The 13,226-nt window shown below is 35.9% G+C and overlaps 1 protein-coding gene across 1 annotated transcript in view; it reads left to right on the top strand.

The window, feature by feature from the left end:
- The first annotated feature begins 10,729 nt into the window (after window positions 1-10,729).
- The window catches only part of LOC132755364 (uncharacterized), a 172,098-nt gene continuing 169,601 nt past the window's right edge, over window positions 10,730-13,226 (top strand). Inside the window, exon 1 of the mRNA XM_060746236.1 lies at window positions 10,730-11,077. The gene's annotated coding sequence lies outside the window, so the exon portion shown is untranslated. The remainder of the gene's footprint in view (window positions 11,078-13,226) is intronic.

The raw sequence follows: 13,226 nt of genomic DNA, 5'->3' as shown, positions 1-13,226 counted from the left end.
TTTGTTGATATTACACTAAATTTAATTTTTTGAGCAAGATCAATATCTACAACTGCTGAAGAAACTCACATTCACAGTGACATTATAAGGTCACTGTCTAAGGCCAATTTCTCTAGCTGTTACAGTTAAGGATGTCCACTCTCCTAAATTTTCCTTTATTTGACCATTGTGCTATAATTACCTATATTTTCTGTAATTGGCCAAAAAGTTCTTATGGGTAAGCAAGCACAAAGTGGCATTTTAAATGAATAGATGAGCTTAGAACACCTCTAATATCTGTATATGATATATTTCTTTCATGATACATCATTCCTACAGGTATAGTGACCCTATCAAACCCAGTCAGTTTCTTTTTATCTTAAAAATAAATGCATTTTAAGCTCATCTGAGCACGACGTGCTCATGATGAGTTATTGTGATCCCCCAGCATCCGTCGTTGTGTGTCTGTGTGTCATCAACAAATTCTTTAAACAACATCTCAAAAACCAATAACTGCTCAGTAACCAAACTTTACAGGAATGATCCTTGGGTAGTCCCCTGCCAAAGTTGTTCAAATGGTTCCGGTCTGTTGCATAATTAGAGGTCACGGTGCTAGAAAAGGAGTTAAAAAAAACTTTAAAAAAATCTACTTGTCTGAAAGGAGGAGGCCTACAGCTTTGATATTTGGTATATGATATCAGCTATAGGTCCTCTACCAAAGTTGTTCAAATTATAGCCCTGAAATCAAAATTGGCCCCGCCTTGGGGTTCATAGGTTTTCCTTATACATGTATGTATATAGTAAAAACTTAAAAAACCTTCTCCTCTGAATTGACAAAGGCTAGAGGTTAAATATTTGACATGAAGCTTTGTGTAGTGGAACTTTGTGTCGGCGTCCGTCTGTCCAAACTTCACAGGAATGTTCCTTTGGTGGTCACCTTTGAAAATTGTTTAAAGAATTTAATTCCATGTAGAACCTTGGTTGCCATGGCAACCAAAAGAAAAACTTTAAATATCTTCTCCTAAAAAACCCGAAGAGCTAGAGCTTAGATATTTGGCATGAAACATCTTCTAGTGAGTGTCTACCAAGTTTGTTCAAATAAAAGCTCTGGGGTCAAAATTGGCCCCGTCCCAGGGGGTCATTGATTTTCCCTATATGCATATAGTAAAAACTTGAAAAATCTTCTTTTAAAGAACCCAAAGAGCTAGAGCTAAGATATTTAGCATGAAACATGTTCTAATGGATGTCTACCAAGTTTGTTCAAATAAGAGCCCTTACTATATGCATATAGTAAAAACTTAAAAATTCTTCTTTTAAAGAACCCAAAGAGCTAGAGGTAAGATATTTAGCATGAAACATCTTCTAATGGGTGTCTACAAAGTTTGTTCAAATAAAAGCCCTGGGGTCAAAATTGGCCCCGCCCCAGGGGGTCATTGATTTTCCTATATGCATATAGTAAAAACTTGAAAAATCTTCTTTTAAAGAACCCAAAAAGCTAGAGCTAAGATATTTAGCATGAAACATGTTCTAATGGATGTCTACCAAGTTTGTTCAAATAAGAGCCCTTGGGTCAAAATTGGCCCCACCCCGGGGGTCATTCATTTTCCTTATATGCGTATGGCAAAAACTTAAAAAATCTTCTTTGAAAAAACTCAAATAGCTAGAGTTTAGATATTAAGCACGAAGCATCTTCTAGTAAGTGTCTACCAAGTTTGTTCAAATAAAAGCCCTAGGGTCAAAATTGGCCCCGCCCCGGGGGACATTGATTTTCCTTATATGTGTATAGCAAAAACTTAAAAATCTTCTTTGAAAAAACCCGAATAGCTAGAGTTTAGATATTAGGCATGAAACATTTTCTAGTAAGTTTTCTAAAAAAAGTTTGGGTTCCCAAATAAAACCCCCTTGGGGTAAAAACCTGGGTAAAAAGGGTGTTGTAAATTGTTTTTTAACAAATAGTGAAAAGAAAAAACTTGGGACCAAAGCTAGACCTTAGATGTTTAGCATAAACATCTTCAATGGGTTTTACCAAGTTGTAAAAATTAAAAGCCCGTGGGGTTATTTAAAACAGATCCCCCCCTTAAAATTTAACCGGGGGGTTATAATAAAGGGGGTGGTAGGGCCGGGACGCTTGGTTTTTTAATTATCTCAAATTTTTTAAAAAAAAAATTTTTGCCCCGGACTTTAGTTTTTGTTAAAAATTTTTATAAGGGGATATCAACTTTAAAACCCCTTTTTGGGTTTAAGATATATCTAAATATGTAGTTTTGGCAGTGCCCCAAGAATCATAAACCCTCCCTTTTCCAAAATTTTGGAGTTTTTTGCCCTTTTTTTTTTCTTTTTACTTTTAAAAAGTCGGGTTACAAACCCGGGGGAAAACCAAATAAGAGATTCAACAAAAACTTTTTTAGGTTGAAGAGGGGCATTGGTTAGAAGGGGCCCGGGGTATCCCAAAAAAAACCCCCCCCAACGGGGCCCTTTTTCCTGGGTTTTTGGGAATTATTTGCCACTTTGGGGAACATTTTCCAAGGGACAAAAACCCTAACACAAAGGGGTGTGTTTTCCCTTTTCCCAAAAACCAAATTGGGGTGCATCACCCGGTTTCAAAACCGGGGCTTTTGGGTAAAAATAAAAATTGTAAAACCTTGACCTTTAAACCTAAAAAAAAATAAAGGGGGTCACTGACAGGCCCTGAAAAACTCATCACCCCATGTTTAAAATTCCCCTTGGGTCCCTAAAGAAATTTAGTTTATTGATCAGTAACTGTTTTTACCTACAAGGTCAATGTGACTGACCTTGACCTTTGACACTTTGACCCCAAAATCAATAGGTTTCATCTGCTGGTCATGAACCATCATCATACCAAGTTTGAAGTTCCTAGGCCTAAACATTCTTAAATTATTGATCGGAAACTGTTTTTATCTACAAGGTCAATGTGACCTTGACCTTTGACCCCAAAATCAATAGGGGTCATCTGCTGGTCATAACCAATCATCATAGCATGATTGAAGTTCCTAGGCTAAAGAGTTCTTTAGTTATTGATCGGAAACCTTTTTTTACCCATAAGGTCAATGTGACCTTGACCTTTGACCCCTTGACCCAAAATTAATAGGGGTCATCTGCTGATCATGGCCAATCATCATACTAAGTTTGAAGTTCCTAGGCTTAAGCGTTTTTTAGTCCTTTTGGGTTAGGGCCCGGGACGACAGACAAATAAAAAACCCAAATTAAAAAGGCCCTCAATTTTTTAACACATTTTACCAAAAATTTTGAGTCAATTTCCCCTAAAAAAAAGGGGTGCATATGTGTCGGTTCGACATTTTTTGTTTCACAGCTATATTTTTTTGGCATTATTAAAGTCCCAAAGAAAACCTATATTTTTCTTAACAAAAAAATTTGGGTTAAAACCCCCTCTAATTTGAAAAATTTAACCCTTAAATTTGCCTTTAAATAATGACCCAACGGGGTTGGTTAAAAATTCACCCCCTTCACTTTTAAAAATGTTAACGGCAAACTTTTTTTTTTTTTTAAAAAAACCCAAAAAGCGGTGTGTTTTTCCACTGTTCCCGGGCAAAGGGAACCAATGATCGGGGTTTCGAGAGTTTTGGCAATAGCTTTTCGAGGGATCCGAGGTTAAACAATATATATTATATTAGGAATTTTGCCGGGACTCTGGGCAAAGTGTTCAAGCCAAGGGAGGTATTCAAGTGATCCTAGTTCGAGCGAATAAAGTTTAACTGTATATAGTAAAAACTTTATAAATCCTCTTGTGAAAATCAAAAAGAGATAGAGCTTAGATATTAAGCATGAATCATCTTCTAGTGAGTGTCTACCATGTTTGTCTTTATAAATGCCCTAGGGTCAAAATTGGCCCCGCCCCAGGGGTCATCGATTTTCACAAGAATATTTTTAAAAAATTTTTACAATATGCATATAAATGCATAAAGTAAAAACTTTAAAAATATTCTTGTTAAAATCCAAAAGAGATAGATCTTAGATATTTCACATGAAACATGATCAGTACCACCCAAATTTTTTGTGCATAAGCTCGCACTTTCGTGCCACAAAAGGGCTTGCCGGGGCCCCCAAAAAGAAAGAAAAATTCTGTTCAAAACCCTTTGACGGGAAAAAAGCTGGGGTTTTTCCCAATTTGAACCTTCACAGAAATGCCCCAAAATTTGAATTCATCCCTATTTTTTGCAAAAACCCACGGCTTTGTTTCGCTTCAGTTTTCCCACAAAAATTTTTGGTTTAAAGCTATAAATATTAAAATTATTGCCCAGCTTTCCAGGTAAAAATTCCTGTAGGATTTCTATAAAACACCCACAAATGATCAGTTCCATCCCAAAGTTGTGAAATTTTCCCCAACACATACTGTTTGTCCACAAAATTGGCCCCCACATGAGCTTTTAAAAAATTAAAAATTTCTTTTTCCGCCTTGAACACAGGTCAAATTGCTGGTTGGATTTCAGTGAAACTTCACAGAAGTAATCAGTACAATCCCTCAGGCCTGGTTGTGCATATCGCTGGCATGTTTGCTCTGCTGCACAAAATGGCCGCTTAGTGCTAAAAATTAAAAAAAATAAAATATTGTGCTGTTTTCACAGATCAAACTGCTTTGCTTCATGGCTTTTACGAGGGATTTCTATGATACTTCACAGAAGTGATCAGTACCATCCCTTAAAATGTGCATATGGCTGGCACATTATGCTTTGCTGCACAAAATGACTGCCAGAGCTATAAATAGAAGAATCTTGTCAGGCTTTCACAGGTCAAACTCCTGGTGGGATTTTGATGAAACTTCACAGGAGTGATCATTACCATCACTTGTTGTGCATATCGCCAGCAAATTCTGCTTTGCTGCACAAGATGGCTGCCAGATCTTGAAATAAAAAAAATCTTGTCAGGCTTTCACAGGTCAAACTGCTGGTGGGATTTTAATCAGTCTTAACAGGAATGATTTTAAAGTACCTTTTCCTATTGGGGCATGTTGGGGGAAATTTCAGCCCGCCAAACAAAAAATTGAAAGCCCCCAGCAGGCAAAAAATTTTATAATTAAAAAAAACCTTTGTCTTCCCTTTTTAAACAGTTTTAAAACTGCCTTTGGGTTTTCAATGAGACTTCACGGGGGTTGATCATTACCCTTCCCCCCTGATTGGGGGCAATTGCCGGCTTTTTTCTGCTTCGGGCTGCACAAAAAATGGGCCCGTCAGAATTTAAAAAATTAAAAAAAAGGTTGTTTCAGCTTTCCCAAAAGGTTTTTTTGCCCAAAAAAATTCACGGGATTTGACAACCTCTTTTTTGACCCCCCAATTTGGGAAAACATAAGTTTTTCCCAAACCAAAAACCCCTTCTATTTTTAATAAAAAATTTTAAAAATACTAAAGTTTTCCTTTTTTTGAGGACTTTTTTGGGAAGTGTTCATTTTGCCTTAGATTTTTTTATTTCGGGGCAATAATACAGGTTCCATCAAAAAAACTTGTTGAACTGTTTTCACCGGCATTTTTTGGGGTTCCCCATGGCCACCAAAAATTTTGGATCACCGTTACAAATACACCCACCTTGCCTTTTGGCCAAATTTTAATTCTACATTTTATATATTTTTGATCTATAAAATTTGTTTTTTTTGTATTTTTTTATTCCTTTGGAAATGTTTTTTAAATTCATATTTTTTTTTAATTTGGTTTTTAAATAAAAACCTTTTTTAAAAATTTTTGTTAATAGAAGGAAATTAAAAAATTTTTAAAGGGTTTTTTTTATTTTACCTTTTCACTTCCTTTTTCTTTTCCAAACCTGTCTGTCTGTCAAAAAAACCCTCAAACAGAAAGAATCCTTTAATTTAATAATGCTTCACATGATTTGTAGAGACCTTTTCCAGGAAATGCAGTGACAATGAATAGTAACTCTACAACATAAGTTTGATTTGAATTAACAGTCCACTCCCGATACAACAAGATTGTCGGAACTCATGGTTCCTCATTAAAAACTGAGTCTCCGTAGTAACCGGGATGGGACAAATTAAGAAATCTGACACCATCGGGTATCATTAATTTGTACTTTCGTTTTTGCGCACATCCTTTAAAAAGAGCACAATGGGTGTTGGTAACTCTTTGGATTTTTATCAATCGGTTCTTGTAGAAACTTGTCAGGAAGGTTTTATGGGTCGTCTCTTGTCAGAAACAATTGAAACAGATTTCAAGGTCAAGTATGAATATGGTCATCTTGGGTCACAGGAGCTACAGTTTTGCTCCAAATATCCTGGAAGTTGGTAAGGAAGGTTGTTTTGATGATTTCTTGTGTTAAATTGTAATATGGGTCATCTCTGGTCCAAAACTAGGTCACAGGACCAAAGAAAAGAAAAAGCTTGTTAACACTCTAGTGGCTGCAGTTTTGATCAAAAATAGCCTGGAAATTGGTCTGGAATGTTGTTTTGAATATTTCTAGGTCGAATTTGAATATGAGTCATCTCCAGTCAAAAAACTTAGGTCACATAAGCTAAAAAAAGAAATATCTTGTTAACAAACTAATAATGGCTGCTGTTTTGATCCAAATATCCGTGAAATTGGTCAGAAATTGTTTTGATGATTTCTAGGTCAAGTTGTATTATATATGAGTCATCTCCGGTCCAAAACTGGGTCACTGGAGCTAAGAATAGAAAAATGTTGTTAACACTCTAGTGGCTGCAGTTTTGATCCAAATATCCTGGAAATTGGTCAGGAATGTTGTTTTGATGATTTTTAGGTCAAATCATTTATGGGTCATCTCCAGTCAAAAAACTAGGTCACAGGAGCAAAAAATAAAAAATTTTGTTAACACTCTATTTGCTGCAGTTTTGATCAAAATATTTTGGAAATTTGTGAGGAAGCTTGTTTTGATGATTTCTAGGTCAAGTTTGAATTTGGGTCATCTCGCGTCTAAAAATAGAAAAAGCTTTTTAACACTCTTGTGGCTGTCGTTTTGCTCCAAATATCCTGGAACTTGATCTGAAAGTCTGTTTTCATGATTTCTGGGTCATGTTCCAATATGAGTCACCTGGGGTCATAAACTAGGTGACACTGCCCAAATATTGAAAAAACCTTGTTAATACCCTAATGGTATTGACTCAATTGTCATCAAACTTGGTCAGGATGCTTGTCTAGTTAATTACTTGGTGAAGTTTGAACATGGGTCATCTCTGATGTAAAACTAGGTCACAGGAGCTAAAAATAGAAAAAAATTGTGAATTCTCTAGTGACTACTATTGTTATCAAAATATCCTGGAAATTGGTCTGAAAGTTTGTTTTGATGATTGCTAGGTCAAGTTGGAATATGGTTCACATGGTGTCAAAAACTAGGTAACACTGCCCAAAGATGGAAAAACCTTGTTAACATTCTAGAGGTCAATTTTTTGACCCAATGGTCATTAAACTTGGTCAGGATGCTTGTCTAAGACATTGCTCCAGTGAGTTCGATGGAACAGGGGAGTGATCTAGGGCCATCATGGCCCTCTTGTTTGCATGTTTCTTTGTTTATTTACGTGTATATACCGATACATGATGGTTATTAGAAAACCCATTATCAGTTGTGTGCCTTTTTAACAGGAGAAATGTAACATTTACAACTTTTGAAATGTTGTTTGTTTTTATTGTGTCGCCTCTACGGAGTAGTGGCGACATATAGGGATCACTTCTCCGTCGTCTGTCTGTCCGTCTGTCTGTCCGTCTGTCCGTCCGTCCGTCACAAAACTTGTCCGGACTACTCCTCATAAACTACTGGTGCAATTTCATCCAAACTTTACAGGAATGATCAGTACCAAGTCTAGTTGTGCATATTGTCAGGATTTTCCGGTTCAATGATTTTTGGCCCTTTAATAATTTTTAATTTTAAAGTTTGTCCGGACTACTTCTCTTATACCACTAAGGCAATTTCAATGAAACTTTACAGGATTGATCTGTAGCTCAAGTCCTTGCGCATATTGCACGGGTTTTCCGGTTGAATGATTTTTGGCCGAGTTATGGCACTTTGATAAAAAGGTTTCTTTTTCTGTGTGTTGCCAGATACACAAAAGCTTGTCCGGACTACTCCTCATAAACTACTGGTGCAATTTCATCCAAACTTTACAGGAATGATCAGTACCAAGTGTAGTTGTGCATATTGTCAGCATTTTCCGGTTCAATGATTTTTGTTTGAGTTATGGCCCTTTAATAATTTTTATTTTTAAAGTTTGTCCAGACTACTTCTCTTATACCACTTATGCAATTTCAATGAAACTTTACAGGATTGATCTGTAGCTCAAGTCCTTGCGCATATTGCACGGGTTTTCCGGTTGAATGATTTTTGGCCGAGTTATGGCCCTTTGATAAAAAGGTGTTTTTTTTCTAACCACTTATGTTAAAGTTTTTGTAATAGTTCAAATATTTTCAAAGTCCATTGACATATGGCTTTGAAACTTTGCACACTTGTTCACCATCATGACCCCAACCTGTAGACAGGAGGAGGTAACTCTATCAAGCATTTTGACAGAATTATGCCCCTTTTTCGACTTAGAATTTACGTTAAAGTTTTTGTAATAGTTCAAATATTTTCAAAGTCCATTGACATATGGCTTTGAAACTTTGCACACTTGTTCACCATCATGACCCCAACCTGTAGACAGGAGGAGGTAACTCTATCAAGTATTTTGACAGAATTATGCCCCTTTTTCGACTTAGAATTTACGTTAAAGTTTTTGTAATAGTTCAAATATTTTCAAAGTCCATTGACATATGGCTTTGAAACTTTGCACACTTGTTCACCATCATGACCCCAACCTGTAGACAGCAGGAGGTAACTCTATTAAGCATTTTGACAGAATTATGCCCCTTTTTCGACTTAGAATTTACGTTAAAGTTTTTGTAATAGTTCAAATATTTTCAAAGTCCATTGACATATGGCTTTGAAACTTTGCACACTTGTTCACCATCATGACCCCAACCTGTAGACAGGAGGAGGTAACTCTATCAAGTATTTTGACAGAATTATGCCCCTTTTTCGACTTAGAATTTACGTTAAAGTTTTTGTAATAGTTCAAATATTTTCAAAGTCCATTGACATATGGCTTTGAAACTTTGCACACTTGTTCAACATCATGACCCCAACCTGTAGACAGGAGGAGGTAACTCTATCAAGCATTTTGACAGAATTATGCCCCTTTTTCGACTTAGAATTTACGTTAAAGTTTTTGTAATAGTTCAAATATTTTCAAAGTCCATTGACATATGGCTTTGAAACTTTGCACACTTGTTCACCATCATGACCCCAACCTGTAAACAGGAGGAGGTAACTGTATCAGGCATTTTTTTTACTATCAAGCACTAAGAATAGTCGATCATGCTGTCCTACCGACAGCTCTTGTTCATCATGTCTTAAACGGTTTTAACTGGTGGGGTTTTGTCCTACATTCGTCTTAAACAATTGATGTTCAATGTTAACCTAATGTTTCTACTTGTCCAGATAATTCTGAACTTATGAATTCCGGAAACTTCCAAGTCCTGAACTTTTTGGCTAGTCCCACAGGTGTTCAGTTTTCAGAAGTTACACTGAAGTAACATCTTGTTTTAGTAAAATTTGTTTAGACTCTTTCTCCTACACTTGAAATGGAATTAATGAAAATTTAGGAATGATTCTGGCGTATATACCGGTATTTTGGCATGTATCAGGGATTTTATGTCAAAGCTGCCTTTCAGGGGCATAAGTCACTTTTAAGTGACAGCTTTTGTTTCACTTTGAACTTTAATGTCTGGGACATAACTATATGAGATATTAACATTAAATTTTGTAGGTAGATAGATCAGTGCAGTGCAAAAGAAATGTAAATCTGCCTTGTCTAATTTTAGAGATATTGCCCTTTTTTAGCTCAACTTTTTTTTTTTTTTGGAAAAAAAAAAAAATATATATATATATATATTATACAGTTACATTCCTCCATTTACGGGGCATGTTTAAAATGACGTATGGGGGTGTAGGCTACCCTTCTAAAATAGTGCCGTAAGCCGGTTTTAATAGTTAATGATATTTGCACCACAAATGTATATATTTTTAATGGGGTTTTATGTTTCTTGTCAATATGTTTTCACCTATTGTAAAATTAAATATATAGTTGATATATATAACTCATTAGTACCCCTTAGTTCTGTTGTTTGGAAATGTTCATTATATGCCTACATAGTGGCATATATAAAAACTGACTGCATGAAATAATGCCACTTAAGTTGGTCTTATATATGGGCCCCGTAGGTGATGGTATGTGTGAATATATATTTTCAAAAAAAAAAGTGAGCTAAAAAGGGCAATAACTCCAAGAATATGCGTGTATTATTATATTATGAGTAAATTAATATATAATACTCAATGTATAAATATATATATATATATATAAATGTGTGTATATAGACAGACCGATTAAATTTATAAAAAGAAAACGTTTTTTCAAACATTTCTTTGTTTGCTTTTAGAAAAAGTAAAAAGTCAAGCATTGCCCCTGCCAGGCGGTGGCTCTTGTTCAATTTTACGCTGTGAACTTTGTCCTGGACATTACTGTGAAACTACCAAAGATATCAACAAAAAACTATGTCCGTAGATAGATCTCATTGAGTAGAAGTGCAGTGCAAAGAATAGTAACTCTCAGCAGCCTTGCCCTAATTTTAGAATCATTGCACTTTGAACTTTGTCAAGGACATAACTATGAAACTACAAGAGGTGTACTTTTCTGTTGTTCAAAACTTATTCGGGGAGCATCACCCTTTTTAAAGCGGCTCTTGATTATCCTGACGTCACATTGTTACAATCAGTTCAAATGCCAATTAAAGTAATGTTACATGTACATTGCAAGAGCAGTGCTTATAAATGACCTATATTTAAGAAGAAAATGCCTGACAGATATACTGTTGACATGGCGAAACATCTGACAGAGTTCTAGTTGTTATAAATTATAATTTTAGAGCATGGAGAGAAAAGGGAACCTTTACAGATTACTGAATGTTGGAGAAGATTAGATGGTCATTCAAGCAGGGTTACTGGCCTGGCCTGGAGTCCTCATGTTGATGGTGCCCTTGTATCAGTATCATATGATGGAAATGCTCTGGTAATGTTTAAATAATTTCTTATTTCATTTGAAGAAACATTTTATTCTGAAGTATGTGTGTTTTTGTGTCGCCTTGAAAAGGTGACATATAGGGGTTACTTTTGTCGGCGGTGTCGGCGGCGGCGGTGTCGGCGTCGTTGTCGGCGTCGGCGTCCCCTAAAGCTTGTCCGGAGCATAACTCAGTCACTATAAGTCTGATTGACTTCAAACTTGGTATGCATGCTTCTTTCAATAACCCGAAGTGCAGTGCACAAGGACCGGTACTCTGCAGTTCTTATTTTTGGAGTTATTACCCTTTGTTAATTTTTATACTTTAATTTTGTCCGGGCCATTTCTCTTCAACTAAAAAAGCTATGGACTTGAAACTTCATAGGATGATAGATCTCATTAAGAAGAAATGCAGTGCACAAGAACCAGTACTCTGCACTTCCTAATTTTTGAGTAATTGCCCTTTGTTAATTTTCATACTTTATTTTTGTCCGGGCCATTTCTCCTAATGTATAAAAGCCATGGACTTGAAACTTCATAGGATGATAGGTCTCATTAAGAAAAAGTGCAGTGCACAAGAACTGGTACTCTGCATTTCTTATTTTTTGAGTTATTGCCCTTTGTTTATTTTCATACTTTAAATTTGTCTGGGCCATTTCTCCTTAAGTATAAAAGCTATGGACTTGAAACTTCATAGGATGATAGATCTCATTATTAAGAAGTGCAGTGCACAAGAATCTGTACTCTGCATTTCTTAATTTTTGAGTTATGGCCCTTTGTTAATTTTCATACTTAATTTTTGTCCAGGCCATTTCTCCGAAAGTATAAAAGAAATGGACTTGAAACTTCATAGGATGATAGATCTCATTAAAAAGAAGTGCAGTGCATAAGAACTGATACTCTGCATTTCTTATTTTTGAGTTATTGCCCTTTGTTGATTTTCTTACTTTATTTTTGTCCTGGTCATTTCTCCTCAAGTATGAAAGCTATGGACTTGAAACATCATAGAATTTGATAAGAAGTGCAGTGTACAGAAACTGCAGCTCTGCACGTATTATTTTTTAGTTATTGCCCTTTGTTATTTTTCATATTTCATTTTTGTCCTGGCATTTCCCCTAAACTACATTGTTCACAAGGCGACACATCCGACTCGCGGAGTTCTAGTTTAGCTCCACTTTTTATTTTGAAAAAATAAAATTGAGGTATTGTTAGTCATGTTGGCGTTTTGTTGCTGTCTGCAAGCCAGTTTAACTGGAGGGGACTTAAGGTTAACCATCCATCCGTCCTCCCATCTGTCCGTCGGTACAAACACAGATGTACTTTTGTGACTCCAAGTAGGGCTGCAACGATAAACCAAAAGTTCGATTTGATTTTAGACACTCCAATTCGATTTTTTGTACCCCAACTTTAGGGGGGGAGTTGGCATTTAATTTTTATACCCTTGTCAGTCCATCAAGTGGATTTATTAAGTATTTGTACAGTTATTGACCTTCTCTTAGTGAAAATTTGCAATTTTCAACTTGTAGATCAGAAGTATTTGACCAAAAGGCGCTCAGTCACATAATCAAATATTTTACGTAATTGGCATATATATGTACAATAAAATATAAGGCCCCCAGCAGATCAAAAACATAATGCGGAACAAACAAGAACATGAAAGAAATGACCAGATCACGATTATCTTTTTGTTGTCGCCATTTGAAAGCATTCATCCAAGTGCTTAAGTTTTTTATTAGCTCACCTGAGCACAACGTGCTCATGGTGAGCTTTTGTGATCCCCCACTGTCTGTCCCCCACTGGTGAGCACATTGGGGCCAATGGCCCCCTTGTTTCATTAAAATCCCTCAAATAGTAATGAAATTTGGAAAACTTTCACAAAATGTCATTAGTTTTAATTCATGTCATTTTCGACCGCCATACAATTCATGTATACCAACAAGATTTCTGGTCGATTATTATGAAATAAACAAAAAACTGCTAGAATTTCCACATACGTTCCATAAACAAACTCTTTTCCTATCGATCTGCGAAGTCTTAACTGATTGAAAGCCCTCTACATACATAAACATAATTCTTTTAAAAGATAAAGGATTTCGCTTGTGACAGTATTTTCATTGCCATGTATAGCACATGTATACTGTTCCGCTCTGAATATTATACA

The sequence above is a fragment of the Ruditapes philippinarum genome, unplaced genomic scaffold (assembly GCF_026571515.1).
Source record: "Ruditapes philippinarum isolate M1 unplaced genomic scaffold, ASM2657151v2 ctg183_1_1_1_1, whole genome shotgun sequence".
NCBI lineage: Eukaryota > Metazoa > Mollusca > Bivalvia > Venerida > Veneridae > Ruditapes > Ruditapes philippinarum.
The sequence above is the reverse complement of the archived record's forward strand: the minus strand, read 5'-3'. Positions and strand labels throughout refer to the sequence as shown.